Source organism: Delphinus delphis, chromosome 6, assembly GCF_949987515.2.
Source record: "Delphinus delphis chromosome 6, mDelDel1.2, whole genome shotgun sequence".
Lineage (NCBI taxonomy): Eukaryota > Metazoa > Chordata > Mammalia > Artiodactyla > Delphinidae > Delphinus > Delphinus delphis.
The window spans coordinates 61936933-61951958 of record NC_082688.1 but is presented as its reverse complement, the minus strand read 5'-3'; positions in this window follow the sequence as shown (position 1 = coordinate 61951958).

Here is a 15026-nt window from a genome sequence, read left to right as displayed (position 1 = left end):
AGTTTTATTTTTGCCTGTGGAGCTAACACTTCTTTTCAAATATTAAACATTTTTTTCAGGCATTGGAAAAGCGCACAGAACTTAAGCACTGTGTCTAATAAATAAAATGGGCTGGACTTTCGTAACTGATGGCCCCCACCTCTTTTAAATTGTAATATCGCTCCTGCGATAGCTATCGTTTCAGTCTATTTTGCCCTATTCTTATCACCTCCTATTCACCCTATTAGTGATGGAGGGATCCTCTGCTCTAAATAGTCTGAAATGGCTGAATGCCTGATACCTCACACTGGGCAGATGAGATTGGCACCAGTTTATTCGCCACATATGCTCACATCCCAGGAGAGCAGGATGCTGCAGACCACGCAGGGCCACGTGGAGACTACTCAGGAGCAGCGTGAACTAGTAGGCACTGTGGGGGGCAAGCTGTGTAGTGGCTAGAGGGTGAGGTGACCTTTGATTTCCTCAGGAGCATATGATTGGCTTGTTTGAATAATTTTGTGGCTGGCAGGCAGGTGAGACCCATTAGATTGAGGACCAGGTGGGGTGCAGCTGGTATGGCTTATAGGGGAACCAGCGGGGAGCAGTAGGGAACCTTTCCTGCTGGGTGGTGGGCATATATATGGTGAGAGCAGGGGAACTCATGGCTAGGCCTTTGAGAACCTGTGAGGGTCACAGATGTCAAGGCAACACGTGGAATTTCAGACCTTAAAAGCACATCCACCTTCCAGACTTTCCCTTTCCTCTCTCCCCCCAGTCCTTAGTGCCCAGGCAACTCTGGCTATAGGTGCGGCCCACATTTAGATGGTCTGTTCTGAAGTGACTGTTCACTATAACATGACATTGTTTTATTTCTCAAATGATAAAAATAAAAATGTGTTGTCCAAAAGAGAAAACTGTAGTTAAGCAAGGATTATCAAAATAATGAAATCTGGTGTTCTGTGTTTTTAGTTGGTATGGGTTGCAAATGCTAGGATCCCCCCACCCTAATCCACCCCCCGCCCAGTGTCATCTCTGAGCTTTCTTTTCCCTGGTTTGTTTCTTTATATACATATCTCAATAATTTTATATTTCAGATAGAAGGCTATGGAAAGTTACCTAATTTTTAGCTTACTGCCGTTTTAAAATAAACATAGCCTTTGGCTATTACTGATATTTCAAACACTATATTAATTTTTAAAATTTAGTAATACATTTATTTTCCACAATAAAAATATTTTCTGCTTATTTTGGGCAAAAAAGGAAAAATAATTGTTAGAAACAATTCAGGGGTACATGTTACGATTAATTTTGGTATTATTTCTAATACTTCAAAGGGCTACCTTTTTCCTAACAAGGACTGAGTTTTTAGAGAAAGTGAGCTGGATGGCAGCAAGAGGAGTCCTGCTTTTCAGTGTTTACCATGAGCAATGAAATCCAACCTCTTCTCAGAATAGATCATAAACTTAGAGTATCTGCTCTTGATGCAACTGAGGAGATGATATTAAAAATATTCAATTTCCAATATACCATGGACACTAACAGTGGGCACTGTCCGAACAGAATGAATGCTACCTCTTTGGACTCAAACAAGTTCCTGTGGACCCCTGCAGATCTGGGCCTGACGCCCTTCATGCCTGGGCTGAGAGGGGCTTGTAGGAAAGGATGTCAACGGAGGGATCTGGGTGGCCTGGGCTGAGTGTATGCTTAGTCTTTGAGGCTCAGGGTGTTGGCTCTTTACCAACTGTTGTGGAAGCATTTTAATGTTTTGATAACCAACATGGGGTACCAGTGCATAATGGTTGAATGTCTGCCAGCCCTGTGACTGGAGAATAATGATGAGAAACCTACTCTGAATCTTAAGAATTGTATAGTAAGATATTTTCTTTCTACCTGTAATCAGCATGGACTGAACAGTGGTTTATGCTCTCAAATTTGGGCCCCTAAGCTATGTTATTTCAAGTCCTCATAACATCCATTTTTTACCCAACATTTATGTTCTTAAAGAGGCATGTTTTGACTAGTTGGATCAGTCATTTTTCAGAAATTCAATTTTACAAACGAAAGAAACAGTATGCTGGTCTGCTGTCTATTTTATAAATATGTTTTCTTTACCTCAGCACTTCAAATTTGGTACTTTTAAAGCAGCATGGGAAAAATTACACTGCCATATATCAAGACTGGAAGATTATATCTTTGTTTGAAATGCTTCTCCCTTTTTATGCCATGTACCTTGAGTGATGGAATATATTTCTCCACCCTTTTAATTTGGGGCTTGACCATGTGGTCCTCTTTGGCCAATAGAATGTGGACGGGAGTGAGAGCTTACCAGCTGTGTTCATTCTTTTCATACTTCTGTCACTGGCATGAAAAGAATATGACCCAACTGCCCCTTTGCTTCAAGGACACTGAGAGGCACATGGAGTAGAACTGGATCCAACTTATAGCTTGCAGCCCAGCCTAGGAATCCCACAGATACATGAGAAAAAGTAAATGATTGTAGTTTTAAATTATAGAGATTTGGGGTATTTTTTAAAAGCAGTATTGTTGTGACATTACTTTTGTGATGCAAAGACCTATTAAAACATTATAGTAATTGGAATTATGAACTTTAACACTTTAAAATGCATCAAAAATAAACATAGCCAAATGTTCCAGAAATTAAAGGATCAACTACTACAAATAATTCATTTTAATAATATGCTAGCAGGGAGATGTGTTCAACTGAATTTGTAGAACTCAGAAATGAACCCCAGAAAATATGCAGAGCATTTTGAACCCTTAAACAAGCTACCGAAGTTTCAATAAACCAGAATGAAATTCTTGTAAGAATGCATGACCTCCTTGGATGCTTTTGCTATTGAATCCATCAGAATGAAATCCAGGATGTGTCACAATAATTAAACTTGCCTGAGATTGGGTGGTCTTCACGATTCATAGAACCATTACAGCCAAGAATTGAGTCTTATCAAGAGGAACCAGGAAAACGTTATTCTGGATTTTGCAGTATTTACATCTTGGTTATTTGTCCAGTATCAGTGTTAACTCTGGTGGCGAAGTCACTAATAACAGTTCACCCTGAAAATTGCTTAGATAATTATTGAGAGAAATGTGGGTTTGGAGAAGTGACAATGGCAACATGATTTATTTTCCTGGATGTTACTATTTTATGAAAGTGTTTCATGGGTGCTGCCTTAAGAAGGAATTCACGCTTTTGGAAAACAGTTTCCAATGCCTTCATGAACATGGGAGGCAGGGTATAAGTCAGACAAATAGAGATAAGTAAGTTATTTTAAATTCTGGTAAAATAAAATTAATCACTTGAAGTAGAATTTCCAGTAAAAGCATATATTCTTATCAATGAACCTTGAACCTTTTAGTGATCAGAATTCATGAAGGGGAAAAGTCTGAAACACTTAAAGATGTTTTTTTACCAAAGGAGACTCTGTTTCATTGCAGTTTTACGTGCATACAATATTCCTCTACTGAAACCACGTCAGTGACAATTCATGGTCTCCCGCCTCCAAAATAAAACATAATTTAAACCACGGTATATTATATTAATTGAGGTACCTGGATCCTTTTTAATTTAACAGTGATGAGTATAAAAACGCTGGTTATTTTGACCATCTGGAGACAGGTGACTCCTCACTCCATTCTGAAAGATATTTCCTGCTTCACTAAACTACTCACTGACCCAGAAAAAACAACTTCATAACAACCCACGATTTTTTCCCAAGTTAGGAAACATGCATTTAAAAATAGTGCTAAGAAAATCATTATGGAGTAAGTCTAAACAAGCTATTTTCCAAGCACTGCAGGTCTGAGTTATGGAGGTGTGACATAACAAATCTAGCTTTGACAGAAAGCATATGGTTAAGGTTTTACAGAATCTCAGTTTTGAAAGATTTTCTTCCAAATCCCTTATTTTTTAAAGTCTTTCCATCTAGGTAAATTATTTACTTTTTAATCGCTTTGCTTCCTCCTTTCAGTTTATTCTTCTGTTCCACGGTCTATAATTGTGTTTCAAAAGTTCTCTAGTGTTCAGTAGCACATAGAAACTTGTTTTTGTTGTTAGGCTTTTTTTTTTTTTTGGCCAACAAATAGTTTTCTCATTATTTTCTGTAAAATTTGGATGTAGGTCAAGGATAAATCTGCACATTCTGCTATAATATTCAAACTGTGGCATTTATTTTAGAGCTCAGATGACTAAAAACACCTTGGACATTATGAATGACAGGATGTGAATAGTAGAATCAGCCCATTACTTGGCTTGGGGCAAAAGATTTACAAGAAGAAAGTTATAGCAGCTACTATTGTTTAGGGCTAAACTTGGGGCTGAAAACAAAGGCTAAAATTAGCTTTCACTGTGACAATTCAGTATGTAAACAAGTTGGAAGAGAACAGTATTCTTCTAATTGATTTTTTAAAAGTTTAAATGTAATTTAAATTTGTAATTTTACAGTTCTTTGAAAAACACCTGCGTTCCCACTGAAAGTAAAGTGTGTGTGTGTGTGTGTGTGTGTGTGTGTGTGTGTGTGTGTGTGTGTGTGTGTGTGTGTGTGTGTGTGTGTGTGTGTGTGTGTGTGTGTGTGTGTGTGTGTGTGTAGATGCACAGATTAGCCCAGGGGGTTGTTGTAACGTTCTGTATTAATATCATGTGTATTACATGTCTTTCTGTAGATTGACAATATTATATAGGATACTTTAAATAAATGTCCATTTATTTCACTGGACATTATACCAACTTGTGGTATTGCTGTTGAGATTTAGTCAGACTTGTAATTGACTTACAAAGAGAGAGGGCAGAAAAGATTAAGGTTCAAAATGTAACTTAAAAGTAGGCATAAAAGAGTTCTGGCATATAGCACCTGAGCACAAAAAATGATTACCCTAGACCCAATTAATGCCATAGATCAAGTTAGAATCTGAATATTTGGGCCTCTTATTAACTGTATAACTAAGGGAGTGGTGACATATTCCCCGGACAGAAGAATGAGCTGCTGAAAAGTGTATGTGCGGAACAAGGGGGTGAGTGGGAGAAGAAGTGTTGAGCAGAGAGAGGTATCTGAGGGCTTGGAAAAGGGTGAGGATTGACAGTACCAAGAGTAATAACACTTTAAGGAAATATCTAGTACCATATTTCAATGTTCAAATGTTGATCCAATAGCTCAACTTAATTTTATTGATCCAGGGCCCAAGTATATGAATCCCATGGTGACAGTGAACACTATAAACAGTTAAAGAGGCATGGTCTCATTCCCTAGAACTAACCATTTACAAAATCTTTTATTCGGATGTAGAGGGATATCAATTCTTAATATCACTAAGTACAGAAATTATGAGATTCTTAGCCATATTAACAACTCACTGGTAATGCTAACCCTGGTAAATTATATAAGGTTTGGAATGTGAAAATAAAAGTAATGACAGAAGATTGCATGCCTATTATATGTACTATCCCATTTCTTCAGTAGTTAGTTTACTCCTTATCAGCCTGCTTCAGAAGTGTTTTGAGTTGTTTGAACATAAGCAATATTAAATGGAAACAAAACAATTGCATTAATTATACAAGCTCTTATGTATTATGATTAAAAATAGAAAATCTAAATGTTTAAATTCATTACAGCAATGCACTTTGAATCATAGTGTTACATACCCTCAGCGTCTTGAGAACATTCATACTCAAGAAATTAAATGATATGCCTATTTCACAAAATTAGTAAATAGCTACCTCAGGATTAAAATTTAGGTTTCTCTTAGTTCCAGCCGGTGTTTTTTCTATTCTTCTAATGGCCTTAAATATTTTCCATCTCCCTATCTCCTTCCAGCTTTTTTCTCTCTAGCACAATCTCATACTAAACCATAATATAGGAAACAGTTAAAAATCAGAGCTATGGGCTGCATAAAAGACACTGGCATAGAGCTGCAGGCACTTATTCCTCTCCTCCTCTGTGCATCAGCCTGAGACACTTCCACAGAACCCACAGCTTGCTGCCCACCTAGAATATGTGGACGCTTACTGCCCAATAGCATACTGCCTCCCAAAGTGAAGAGAACGGAAACTAGGAAACTAACAAGGACCATAAGCCTGTTAATTGCCAGATGTTGTGCATAACTTAAATCATGTGCTTCTCACGAAAAGTAATTTCTGTGAGGCTGAGTGTATCTACAACATTCCTGAAGCCACTCAGTGTCCAAGAAATCATAGGCTAATTGGACTACAAAATATTATAACATTAGAATAGCATTTAGGACCTAATAAAGAGTTGGTGAATAAGTAAATGAATTTTATTATTTTATGTTGGCAATGTGTCATACCCCTCCACATGCAGGGTTTGCTGGTAAACAGTTCAAGTCCCCAAAGGACTCTCCTACTTGCTTCATCTAGTCCCAGACTGTACTTTAGGACTCTTCATGTTCATGTCTACTTAAGGAGACATGACTGAGTGTCCAAGTCCCTGAATCAAATCACCCAGCCAGAAGTACGGAATGGAGGGGAGGCGGAAAAGTTAGCTATCCCTGAGATGAGGGAGTATGGAATATTTGGAAAGAATTTCCTTACCCTGACCCCACCCCCACCCCAGTAAAACATGACTCAGAAGATGCCCTGGATTTTGAATCATGAGATCTGTACTTTCTTTTCCCATGGGCCAAGGCAGAGAGGCTTTAAAATAGACGTGAATCACCCTGTGCTCTCTGCCTGTCACTGTATGAAGCAATCTTCATTAATCCTGTTTTGTTTCCCGTCATCTCTTACTGGTGCATCATGAACAGAAGGGTGCAGACCTGAGTCCTTTCCATTAAAAGACCCCCCTCCATTTTTTTAAAAGACAGTAAAGGGGGGAGGGTAGTGGGGGGATGAATTGGGATATTGAGATTGACATATATACACTAATATGTATAAAATAGACAACTAATAAGAACCTGCTATATAAAAAAACAATAAAATAAAATTCAAAAAAAAAAGAGTAAAGAAAGTGTGCTGAGCATATATGCAAGATTATTGATAGAAATAATGTGATGGTTCTCAGGCTGCTAACAGAGCCAAATAAAGAAATAAAGGAATCTAATTCGTGGGGCCCCTTTTTCTTATTAGTACTGATAAGGAAAATGGTTGAAACTTCCTCTCATGCTGTGCCTCTAAATGACCTGATGAAAGGACTCTCAGTGTGTACGATATAGGGGTGGTCCCCAAAAGCTGTTTCCCAAATCTCTTACACTGAAAAAAAAAGAAAAAAATCTCATTTCCTTAGATAATTCCTAGACAGCTGTGCTGATGTCGAGTCTTTGTAAGGGAACGCAGAGAGAAATGCCAGAGAAAAAGAAAAAATGTGAAACACCTGGTTTTGGCAGATTTTTCTCTCACCAGAGGAGGCAGGTTTGAGTGCCATCTGGTCAGCAGCCATCTTCTGCTTGTCCTTCTCCCAAGTCCATGCCCCTGTGGACCGCACAGGACCAGGCTGGCAGCAGATTGCAGTGACCCCAGCACTGCAGCCTGGGATTTGGAGCCCCGCAGCCCTGAGCAGAGGTTATTCCTCCAACGCATGTCCGTCTGCAGGCTCTCCTTTTGACCTTCCCAAATAGTATTTAAAGCAGCAATTAGTGACTCTCCTGAGCCCAGTGGCCAGGCTCTTTAAAATCTTTTCAGTGTTTGAATACATCGTTTTAACAAGTTGACCTTTATTTGTACCCAGTGAAACTAGACAAAACAAACAAACAAAACAAAGTATTTTGCTTTGTGACTACAAAAAGAAATTGCCATTTTAGCACTTTTCCTGGAGCCCTGCTTACCTCTGCCTTTAGCTGCCAACCGTGATCACAGGAAAACAGCCAAGCATTCAGATACACCAGCTGCTTGTTCATTCACTCTTCACGTAACACCTCAGTTTCCAATGTGTTCAGTGGCATTTCCCAACAGCTATTGAATTACGATGTAAAGTATTCCGCTTCATTCAAATTGTGTTCGCTACTTAAGTAATCGCTAATATCCTTTCTTTAAAAAAAAAAAAAATGAAATCTCCTGCTGTGGGAGAAATGTCCCTTCTAGAGAATATTAGAGTTTCTGATATGCAATACTGAAAGAAGCTCTGTTTAATTCTTCCCCAGCCCCATTTTCAGATTTTCTTTGTCTGTCTGTTGTTAGTGTAACCTCTGTGTGGAGGGCTCTTCTGGCCGCCTCTGTTTCTGTTTTCAACTTTTTTCTTTCACCTTGATCTTCAGGAAGGACAAGTGCATTGTTGTAAATCCAACCCACAAAAGCATAAGTGATAGCTTCCTATTTTACAGAAGTTTGGGGGAGGGAGATAAAGAAGATAGTTTACGTACTTGAGGATATCACCGTTAAATATTTTTGCTGTGCTCAAAGGCTTGCATCTCTAATTTTTTTTTTTTGGAGGGGAGGCGCCTAGTTTCATATTTCTAGGTCTTTTTTAATGTAAATCTATAATGTATGTAAATTATCTATATATTGCCTCACCTCTGCCCCTCAAATCTTGCATCACTTCACCCATTGCACTCCCAGGAGACAATGGAACTTCAAATTATTGGGATCTATTCTCCTGGGAAGGCAATGGGTATTATAAATAACTGCTTCCTCCTTTTTTTTTCTTCTGTTGTGCTGACATACCGTCTAGCTAATTCAGAAAGCAATAAGCCTATATAAGGGAGCAAAATTGATGCAAACTGTGACAGGATGGTCCCTGAGCTGTATGAAATTCTTACTTTCAAGAGATATATTCTAGCTATATCCTCCACATTGGAATATCTTCTTACAAAACACTTTTAAAGGATTTTTAGCACATTTACCTTATTGTTTATGAAGCAATTTAAAAAGAAGATAAAAGCAACAGTAACCTCACATTTCTTTGGACCTGTCTTGTGATGATTGGCAATTGGCACTTACATTGATTAGTTCATATTTCTGATATCATGGGTTCACATCTCAATATTCAGTTATAAATTCATATTCTAAAAGTTACACTAAGAAAAGATTCGAAAGAATCCAAATATGAAATGAAGAATTCAAGCTTTCAACGCAGGAAAAACATGTTCAAATTGTTTTTTTTTTTTTAACTTAAAGTAAACAATGGTTCTAATTCCAATGAACCGATGGTTCTTGAAGAAAATAAGGCCTACTTAGCTTATTTTACATGTAGATCATGTTAAGCAAGAGAAAAAAGGAGTTCTGTACTTGCTGACATTATTTGGATAGAAGGTGCCCTGTATAAATAAGGAGATGGTGTGTCCTCATCTTTTTACAAATGCATCGCCAGCCTTCCTTGTTTAGCTCCACAGCCTATGCCCAGCACGGCTTACTGTGTGGTCCTTCTCAGGGCTGCTCTGTAGAATTGGCAACCAGGCAGCCCTACTGCTATGTTATCGCCTAGAAGATGATCAGTGCCTTCTGTTATAAAGAATTAATCCTGGAAAGTGACCTTTAAAATTCCTGAAGGTACAGACCCTTATATATTAAAAATGTTAGCTAATTCAAGGTAATCAAAATAATCTAAAAAAGACTTGTGTCCTCTTCAATCCATCTATTTTAATCCTCTTGTCAGACGAGGTGACTGGTACCAATTTAACTAGGTTGGGTTTTGTAGGATTGGGGTTGGCAAAGACATTTTTTTTGTTTTTTGAAATCTCGGTGCTAATAGTTAACACTTACTGAGTGTTTCTGGTGGGCCAGGCGCTGGTTCAAGTATTTTCTGTGTGGAAAGTCTTTTATTCCTCACAACGACCTTATGAGTTGGGTATAATTATCATAACTACTGATAAGAAAAAACTGAGACACAAAGAAATTAAGCATCTTGGTGAAGGTCAAACAATTAAAAAATGTGAAATCAGGATTTTCACCTAGGCTGACTCCAGAATCCGTGCCTTTAACCAAATGCTATAATTACAGAACACTCAGGATCCAGAGTGAGTATGTTCAGAGATCACAAATGACAAAGAAGGCCAGCAAAAGTGTTACCAAACAGATGTATGCTAGAGGTTGGTGTGCAGAGCTCAATGTTTTATTCTCCTACTTTCCCTTTTCAAGATATCTACTTGCCCAAATTTAGAAACCTAAGAATCATAATGTTTTCAGTTTCCCTTATCACCTACCTCTAGTTGTTTACTAATCTGTGTTTATTCTTCCTTAAAAGTAGGTCTTAAATCTCTTTATTCCTATTCCTGCCTCGGGCATCTCTAATAATTTTTATTGTCTATGAAAGCTTTAAGAAGTCATTCTGTAAAAGAAGGAGTTGAATTTGATAATTGAATTGGAAAAAGCCTCATGAATTCTCTCATAAGAAACTGAATCAATCCTTGAAGGATAATGCCCAAATTCTTCTGATTTACCTTAGAGACCCTCTACAAATTTGTTCCACACTATATATCTAACTCTGTCCCCTCTTGTCTGAGGAAGGGACAGACTTGGCTCAGACAGTACAAATTCACAGTTAGTAGTGGATAGAACAAAACCTCACAGATGCTAAAATGAGGAAAATATACGAATCCTAGAGAGAAGCCAGGTACAGTAACCGAAGAAGGAGGTCTTAATGGGGAGCTAAAATCAAGAACCCAGAAACAGATAGAAGAACAATATTTGAGAATGTAACATGCGTTGTCCATAGCTGGTGAAGGGAAGTGGGAGAAATAACAAATTGCTTATAAAAGGACAGGAATAAAGCACAAATGAATGTTCCTATTTCTCTGACTCAATCCTACTCTGTATCCATGATGTATGTTCATCCATTTCTTCACCTTTGCACAAAATGCTTCTGTTTTCCCATTCTGAACCTCATTCCCAGAATAACTCCCATTCTCTTCTCTACTTATATGAATGCTACCAATTCATTAGGTCATGTCCATTCCTTTGTCATAAAGCCTTCTTCAGTATGATTGCTGCCAGTTCCTCTTTTCCCTGAATATGTCTGCAGTACTTACACACTTTGTTTTTCTATACAGTTAATATTATATATTTTAAATTGTTTGTACTTTTAAACTCTTTTTATCGTAGATTTTTACCTCCACCAAACTTTAGGTTTCTTGAGAATTATATATGGGTAGGGAGAAAGAACTTACTTCTTTCCTCCTCTTTTCCTTCTTCTTTCTTTAGGAAAACAATGCTAATCTAATGAGATCATATTCCATAACATTATTTGGGCTATATTTCCTTGAGTGTGTGATGACAGTAAATTATAGGCTAATTACCAGTGGTGTTTTTGTTCTGTTTACTTAGTCTGGATTCCCTTCAAAGCAGAGCTTGAGACAAAGGATAATGTATAAGTATTTTATGTGAGAATAGGTTTCCAAAGGTTAGGGCTGAGCTACTGATAAAAATAACATTTACTAAGATATATTTAGGAAAAATTGCTAAACATATAAAATTAAGCTGACTTCATTAAAAAAAACCAACCCCCCCCCCCCGCAAAAAAAACCCTCAGTTTTTCTTAGCCAAACAAAATTTCCTTGATTATAGAAGAAAGCAAAGGACACCATATTACTACATACTCATTATAGTACTTTGCCCTGGGGATTGTAATTACTGTTTACCCTGCTAGATGAACAGTATTCAGTGCTCAGACTAGGAAATGGGCTTTTTTTTTTTTTAAACATATTTATTGGAGTATAATTGCTTTAAAATGGTGTGTTAGTTTCTGCTGTATAACAAAGTGAATCAGCTGTACATATATCCCCATATCTCCTCCCACTTGCGCTTCCCTCCCACGCTCCCTATCCCACCCCTCTAGGTGGGCACAAAGCACCTAGCTGATCTCCCTGTGCTATGCGGCTGCTTCCCACTAGCTATTTTACATTTGATAGTGTATATATGTCCATGCCACTCTCTCACTTTGTCCGAGCTTACCCTTCCCTCTCCCTGTGTCTTCAAGTCCCTTCCCTATGTCTGTGTCTTTATTCTGGTCCTGCCTCTAGGTTCTTCAGAAGCATTCTTTTTTTTTTAGATTCCATATATATGCGTTACCATACGGTATTTGTTTTTCTCTTTCTGACTTACTTCACTCTGTATGACAGACTCAAGGTCCATCCACCTCACTACAAATATCTCGATTTCATTTCTTTTTATGGCGGAGTAATATTCCATTGTATATATGTGCCACATCTTCTTTATCCATTCATCTGTCAGTGGACACTTAGGTTGCTTCCATGTCCTGGCTATTGTAAATAGAGGTGCAATGAACATTGTGGTACATGTCTCTTTTTGAATTATGGTTTTCTCAGGGTATATGCCCAGTAGTGGGATTGCTGGGTCATGTGGTAGCTCTATTTTTAGATTTTAAGGAACCTCCATACTGTTCTCCATAGTGGCTGTATCAATTTACATTCCCTCCAACAGTGCAAGAGGGTTCGCTTTTCTCCACACCCTCTCCAGCATTTATTGTTTGTAGATTTTTTTATAATGGCCATTCTGACTGGAGTGAGGTGATACTGCATTGCAGTTTTGATTTGCATTTCTCTAATGATTAGTGATGTTGAGCATCCTTTCATGTGTTTGTTGGCAATCTGTATATCTTCCTTGGAGAAATGTCTGTTTAGGTTTTCTGCCCATTTTTAGATTCGGTTGTTTGTTTCTTTGATATTGATCTGCATGAGCTGCTTGTAAATTTTGGATATTAATCCTTGGTCAGTTGTTTCATTTGCAAATATTTTCTCCCATTCTGTGGGTTATTTTTTCATCTTGTTTATGGTTTCCTTTGCTGTGCAAAAGCTTTTAAGTTTCATTAGGTCCCATTTGTTTATTTTTGTTTTTATTTCCATTTCTCTAGGAGGTGGGTCAAAAAGGACATTGCTGTGATTTATGTCATAGAGTGTTCTGCCTATGTTTTCCTCTAAGAGTTTTATAGTGTCTCTCCTTACATTTAGGTCTTTAATCCACTTTGAGTTTACTTTTGTGTATGGTGTTAGGGAGTGTTCTAATTTCATTCTTTTACATGTAGCTGTCCAGTTTTCCCAGTTATTGAAGAGGCTGTCTTTTCTCCAATGTATATTCTTGCCTCCTTTATCAAAAATAAGGTGACCATATGTGCGTGGATTTGTCTCTGGGCTTTCTATCCTGTTCCATTGATCTATATTTCTGTTTTTGTGCCAGTACCATACTGTACCTTTGTAGTATAGTCTGAAGTCCAGGAGCCTGATTCCTCTACCTCTGTTTTTCTTTCTCAATATTGCATTGGCTATTCGGGGTCTTTTGCATTTCCATACACATTGTGAAATTTTTTGTTCTACTTCTGTGAAAGATGCCATTGGTAGTTCGATAGGGATTGCATTGAATCTGTAGATTGCTTTGGGTAGTATACTCATTTTCACAATATTGATTCTTCCAATCCTGGAACGTGGTATATCGCTCCATCTGTTTGTATCATCTTTAATTTCTTTCATCAGTGTCTTATAATTTTCTGCATACAGGTCTTTTGTGTCCCTAGGTAGGTTTATTCTTAGATATTTTATTCTTTTTCTTGTAATGGTAAATGGGAGTGTTTCCTTAATTTCTCTTTCAGATTTTTCAACATTAGTGTATAGGAAGGCAAGAGATTTTTGTGCATTAATTTTGTATCCTGCTACTTTGCCAGATTCATTGATTCGCTTTACTAGTTTTCTGGTAGCATCTTTAGGATTTTCTGTTTATAGTATCATGTCATCTGCAAACAGTGAAAGATTTACTTCTTCTTTTCTGATTTGATTCCTTTTATTTCTTTTTCTTCTCTGATTGCTGTGGCTGAAACTTCCAAAACTATGTTGAGTAATAGTGGTGAGAGTGCACAACCTTGTCTTGTTCCTGATCTTAGACCAAATGGCTTCAGTTTTTCACCATTGACAACGATGTTGGCTGTGGGTTTGTCATATATGGCCTTTATTATGTTGAGGTAAGTTCCCTTTATGCCTACTTTCTGGAGGGTTTTTATCATAAATGGTTGTTGAATTTTGTTGAAAGCTTTTTCTGTATCTATTGAAATGATCATATAGTTTTTCTCCTTCAATTTGTTGATATGGTTTATCACATTAATTGATATGCTTATATTGAAGAATCCTTGCATTCCTGGGATAAACCCCAGCTGATCATGGTGTATGATCCTTTTAATGTGCTGTTGGATTCTGTTTGCTAGTATTTTGTTGAGGATTTTTGCATCTGTGTTCATTAGTGATATTGGCCTGTAGTTTTCTTTCTTTGTAACATCTTTGTCTGGTCTTTCTTTGTAACATCTTTGTCTGGCCTGTAGTTTTCTTTCTTTGTAACATCTTTGTCTGGTTTTCTTTCTTTGTAACATCTTTGTCTGGTTTTAGTATCAGGGTGATGGTGGCCTCATAGAATGAGTTTGGGAGTGTTCCTCCCTCTGCTATATTTTAGAAGATTTTGAGAAGGATAGGTGTTAGCTCTTCTCTAAATGTTTGATAGAATTCGCCTGTGAAGCCACGTGGTCCTTGGCTTTTGTTTGTTGGAACATTTGTAATCACGGTCTCATTTTCAGTGCTTGTGATTGGTCTGTTTATATTTTCTATTTGTTCCTGGTTCCGTCTCAGAAGGTGGTGCTTTTCTAAGAATTTGTCCATTTCTTCCAGATCGTCCATTTTATTGGCATATAGTTTCTTGTAGTAATCTCTCATGATCCTTTGTATTTCTGCATTGTCAGATGTTACTTCTTTTTCATTTCTAATTCTATTGATTTTAATCTTCTCCCTTTTATTCTTGATGTGTCTGGCTAACGGTCTGTCAATTTTGTTTATCTTCTCAAAGAACCAACTTTTAGTTTTATTGATCTTTGCTATCATTTCCTTCATTTCTTTTTCATTTATTTCTTATCTGATCTTTATGGTTTCTTTCCTTCTGCTAACTTTGGAGTTTTCTTGTTCTTCTTTCTCTAATTGCTTTAGGTGTAAGGTTAGGTTATTTGAGATGTTTCTTGTTCCTTGAGGTAGGATTGTATTGCTATAAACTTCCCTCTTAGAACTGCTTTTGCTGCATCCCATAGGTTTTGGGTCGTCGTGTTTTCATTTACATATGTTTCTAGGTATTTTTTGATTTCGTCTTTGATTTCTTTAGTGAT